This window comes from Rutilus rutilus (assembly GCF_951802725.1).
Source record: "Rutilus rutilus genome assembly, chromosome: 16".
Lineage (NCBI taxonomy): Eukaryota > Metazoa > Chordata > Actinopteri > Cypriniformes > Leuciscidae > Rutilus > Rutilus rutilus.
In genome coordinates, this window is record NC_140224.1 from 24,482,890 (window position 1) to 24,489,113 (window position 6,224).

Genomic DNA, 6,224 nt, shown 5'->3' on the forward strand with positions numbered 1-6,224 from the left:
CCCATGATTCACATGGCGAATATAGCCTCTTCTTAGGGTAACACATTTTTCCACTCTGCTCCTATGGGCGTCCACTCATAGAGCACCATGGATATTGAGCTAGTGGGAAACGACTAATAAACAACAAGGAGCCATAGTGGCTAAGTCTGACGTAATGTCACTTTAAAACAGTGTCAGGGTGTAAATCCAAATAGAAGGCTGTAAGATTAGTTTGAGGTGATGTAACTGATTATAACTTTCATCAAGAGCCTCGTCTCTTCTTTCTAACTTCCCAATGGAGGTTTAGGTTGCTGGGTTTTACAAAACCTGTGTGAACCAAGGAGTTTCATCAAAGCCACTTTAAAGCAAGCCTTCAAAACAGCTTATCATTTAATAAATTGACAGCCTATCGGCTAATCTTCACCATATTTGCCATTAAACATTAATTTTGGATTTATTTTTAGAGTTTACACTGGGAAAAAATGCAATTTTATAAGACAAGTCTTGAACAATTTTGCAACTGGTATGATTCAGTTTACAGCAATTCTCATTCATCTCTATGGTATATGCCAACACTGACTGACTGAGTTTTACAACTCAATGTCAAGGCGATGTAATGTGCACACGTGATCCAAATTGACGTTAATGCTTTCTCCAGTGGAAGAGCCGCGGACCTTGGTACCTCTCAATAATAAGACCATCTCTGGTTTCATAATACCTGGCGTATTCAACTCAATTCAATTGCTCAGCTGGTGCGGGACCCACAAGAGTTTGTGATTTGTATTCTTCCATCTTTGCTTAGGGCACTCATTTCTGCTGCAAGGTTGTTTTAAGCTGTTTTAAGCTAGGAGAATGAACATATTCTAAATGAGTAGACACTTGTATTGATGAAGTTTGCGTTTATCTCAAATATCGTTAGTAGAGTAGATTAAGGATATTACCAGTAGATTAAGGAGAATGAAAAAAAGAAAAAGTTTTCTTTTGAAAGAAAACTGAAAGTCTCTTTTCCTGTCATCCCATGTTGTTGTCATCAGATGGGTTTAAAATGAGCACACATACCAGAGAAGACGAGTGACACAGTCAATACACTCTGACAGGACACCCACCTGCCATCCTTTGCCATTCATGCTTCTCTGTGAAAGATCAGAGGTATATTTTAGCCAGGTCATTCTGATTGAATCCTGTCACTCTTATTCTTAAGAGTGACAAGTATAGAAAGTATTGTGGCTCCATCATGTTACACAATGACACACTCAATAGCTATTATTATAAACAATGCTGGTCTATGGAAAAGTAAAGCTCACCCTCCACAGCCATAAAATAACTTTCCTCTCTGTCTTGGTCCACTCTGACATGGGACATGGGGACGTCGTCATTCAAATTCACAGTTATGAAAAGCATTAATCTTCCCATTGCCTTGAATGGACAATGATGTGCATAATACTGCAAACATTTCCGTTTATGTATTTTTTACAACTATACGTACGTTTACACAACAACGATGTACTAAGAACAAAAAAAGTTTTTTCCTTTACGCTTTTGGAAGGTTTCGTATACAGACAACAACAACGTCAAAACGAAAAGAAAAAAAAGAAAAAAATATTATGCATGCCAGGCCAGTAGTTGGCGATGTCACTTTGTAAAGAAACACTATGCGTCTGCGTACAATACATATACGCATTCTTCTACAGAGTGGTGAATACCAATAATCAAGATGGCAATTTAAATTTTTTCTGGACAGACGATGATGAGGTTGGTTTACTACAACTGACCCTGGACTATAAAGCGGCAAAATGTCAGGAAAATGTGGACTAGATAGGAGGAGTCCACAAGTTATGTACACCCGCGCATGCCGACCTACAGATCCACTTTTGCGACACGACTGTCACGTGGTGTCGCGACGCCTCCCCACATTTGTACGTTGATGGGCGTGGTTTTGACAGAGCGGGAAATGTTGCGTATTTAAAACCTGCGAGAGACTTCCCCCAGTCTCCATATGCTCTACTTCTATTGGATAGCCGCGTCGCGTTCAACGGAATTAATTCGCATAAAGATGGGCATTGGCCAGCTTTTTGATGCGCAGCATTTGGTAGCACGCGTACCATCCCCGGGGGCCGCCATTGGCTAACAAGCCATCACCTGCTGTTAGCATTCCAATGACTCCCATTCATTTTGGCGTCACTTTGACAGCGAATAACTTTACATCTGAGGCGTTTAAAGACTCTATTTGTCCATTGTTTATTTCTAAAGAAACACGACAATGTATAAAAGGTTCCATTACCTTGTATCTTATGTTATGGCCCCGTAGAAGCAGTTTTTGTAAAAATAGGCTAACGATTGCGTCATAACCACGCGACTCTCTGGAAATTACCGTTTAGACAGGAGGAGAAGCTCGCAGTCAATCGGGGGGACGTGGAGGCATAAAGTCAGATAAAGTCAAGGGAGAAGCCCATAGAGAGTCATAAAGTTTCTCCTGCTCCTAGCTCATGGACACCTCCTACTCACTCTCTCCGTCTCTGCAAGATTCGGAAGGGAATGATTCAGATTTCTCTTGGCACAGCTACTAGAAGACTTACAACTGTCAGACAGGTTCTCACGTCACATCTACGTCATCAAGCTCAGTTTGAGTCTGCGCAGTATGCTCAGCCATCAGGAAGTGAGTGCTTCTAATTTGCTTCACTTTTCTCCGTTGAAGTCTATGGGGTCGCTGTGTCCATTTCTTTTACTGTCTATGATTTTTCCAAATGAAGCGCCGCCTTCCCGGAATGCTTTGCGGGCGCGACAGTCGCTTGACATCACCCATAAAGTGGAGTGCGGCGCGACAGATGAAAGATGAGAGACAAGATGAAAAATGCAACAATGTTACAATAATATTAAAGTCCTTTGATGTAATTTTCAAGTTACAATTTAGAATAATGTTCTGTCATTAAGTTAATTCTTAAATTGAATAATCTGTCAATTAATTAATTCTAATGTGAAGATCATGGTAATCCACTAGTAATGACTCAAGTGTTACTACATCCTTCTAAAGGAATTACTTATTTACAAAACCTTACAAAAACCTCGAAAGTTTACAATGACTTCAGTCATTTCTAGAGAGTTTTTCACTTTAAATTCCTGTTCCAAATAATTAGTAATTCCTTTTTGGGTAATTTGGCAATACTTGAGTCATTTCTATTGGGTCACCATTATCTTCATTTGCATGCCGTGATTGTCCAACCAGAATCAAGTAATCCAGAGTAAAATATTTTTGGGTCAAATTTTATTCAATAAATAAATAAATGTTTTATAGTTGCATGCCATCCGGAAATGCTTTTTCTAAATACAGGTTTGGAAATGTAACGACTATTTGGTCTTGTCCCGTTCTAAAAGTATGTGCTATTTATAATGCATTTCTTTCTGTAAATTGGTCCAAAATAACCTTAACAAGCTAGCAAAGTTTCTTCTGAACATCTGTGATAGTTACCATGGAGGACGTCACAGCATCTGTAATCACAGGGCTTATTGTTTCTGCACAGATGGTTTCTCTCCTGTCATCAAGAATTTTTTACACTGGGTCACAGATACAACAATGCAATAGAAGTGACAAAAGTGTAACTGTCTCTAACAAGCTTTACTATTTCAGTCAGTTTTAATCTGACATTTGCCAAGTAGCCTATGTACAGTATTGTCAAGTATATCTATGTATTTTGTTCTTTACTGTTCAACATCAAAAACCATGTAAAATAAAGCTGTATTTGAACTACATTGCACATTTAACATATTTCTGAAACCCAAAAGCATAAATATATATTTTCTTACATGCAAGCATAATTCATAATACTGATTAGAATATATTATTTATTAACATTATCAATCACCCAAATACATCATTCAATAAATTAAAGTGAAATCACACACTCATTGCAAGATGGACTAAAATTTTAATGCTTTTGGCCATCCAACATGTGCATGAAGAACGGTTGTGAAGAAAACACAATATAGTACCACAATTAGGAGAACTATAAATACATTTTAAATACCAAAGCTATAGAACTATTAAATATTGTTTTGCAGTGACTCCAGTATGGTCAGCAGAGATACTCAGATCACCTCTAATTTAGGTCAGAGAGTCCAGGCTTTATTATAAATTGCTACAAGGGAAAGAGTCAATGGCACAGAGCTGTTTACTCCTTAATCTTATCTCCAGGGGCTTGTGACCTTGTTCAGAGCTCATTGTAGAAATCAGACAGAGTGAATCTTATATAAATGCAGAGCCAGCAGCTGCGTACATATATACTTTATGGCTGCTCAAGGTTTTTTCTACAGTTTATGGAAAAATAGCCTTTTTTAATTTCTTTTCATATTTGTGAAATTTATCCATATAAATATTTAATAGTTAAATGGAAGAAAAATAGTTGAATAGAATAGAATGCTTTAGAAAGGGAGTTTGTGATATTAGTCTTGGCTGGTGAATGAGGTCTTTATTTCTGAGGTGTAAAAATATCTTAATTGATTACATGTTTGTTGGCGTGAGGGCGGGACAAACTGTCACTCAAATGACATCACAGCAATGGCAAACCACATAATCCAATCAATCCCAGATGGTCAAAATCAAGTCCTGCCCTACATTATTTTTATTTTTTTCTTGTTTGACAAGCCGTTTCACTTGGATATATGTCACAATCGAAAGAAAAGACTATTGCAACTTTCATTTCATGCCGACCCAAATCACTGATGTGTCATGCACACTTTGGTTTACTCATCACAAGTGGTTTAAATGAAACTGTAAGAATCATAAAGCCATAAGTTTAACTAAAAAAATTCCCCCAAAACATATGTAACGTTAAATCACCTAAACAAACAAATATAAGGAACGAAATTATAAAGGATTTTAATTTTAATTTTTTTTTTTTTTTTTTTTTGATGGGTACCGTTTCATAGAGACTGTAAATGATGCTGCACTGTTTATCACAATTACTGTATATGAGAAGAAACATCTAAATGTTTGGTCCCACTTTATATTAGGTGGCCTTAACTACTATGTACTTACATTAAAAAAAAAAGTACAATGTACTTATTGTGTTCATATTTTATTGCAAAACACTTTTGCTGCTATTGAGGTGGGATACAGGTAAGGTTAGGGACAGGTGTGGTGGTATGGGTAGGTTTAAGGGTAGGTTAAGGTGTAAGGAATGGGTTAACAGTGTAATTATAAATGTAATTATAGAAATTAATTACAGATGTCATTACATGCATGTATTTTTACAATGTAAAAACATGTAGGCTATGTACACAATAATTACATTGTATCAAATGATTAATTTAAATGTAAGTACATAATTAAGGCCACCTAATATAAAGTGGGACCAAATGTTTTAATAAAAAATTATGACATATGCAGTTTTATGAAGTTTTAAGAATCTTTTTCTCAGTTCATCTGCCATTTTTAGGTGCATTGGTAAAAAAAGTTTATTTTTATTTTTATTTTTTTATTACTGTATGAACTTTACCATGCACATATAAATATAATATGATGACAGCTTTATAATAGGAGTCACGAAAACATAGGGAAGGGCAATGAAGAAGTGAAAATGTTATCACACATATAATGTATGACCTGTGGCTTTTGCTGATAAGCTAACTTATCATTCATATAGCACTTGATTATGTCACTCCGACGGCGTCCAGGCAGCAAATCACATGCAAGTCAGCAGGACACACTATTGACCTCCTTGATAACTGTGAGTGACTGGATATAAAGTAGGTGTCTACTGCTAAATGTGTATCAATGCTAAATGAAGAGTTGCTAATCAGGTGAACATTCTGGCAACATCAGTAAATATGCAGGCCAAGTACCCCATAGAAAATCATAAAACATCTACGAAGCATATTTACCTCAAAACGAAAAAAGATAAACATATATTTCAGGAGAGACAGTCTGAATTTGATCTGTTTCAGAGACCATTATATGAGAAAGTGTATGTAACTTTGAGAACACAGCAGCCTTTAAAAGCAATGGAGCGTTCTGGCTGAGTACTTCCCCCAAACTAATCTTGTTAAAAGCATTTCCCCTCTAATCCCTAAGGACTCCCAGAAACTGGCATATTAATCCCACTAAAGCATCTCTGAAATCCAGCAGAAAGGCATCTGAAAGGTACAGTTCATTACAGCCACAGGCTCTGAGACCAGTCGGTGGAATTTAAAAGACAATTTTCACATTTATAGGGGTTTTGATGTTATTGTAGCCTGCTCAGAGAATGAAA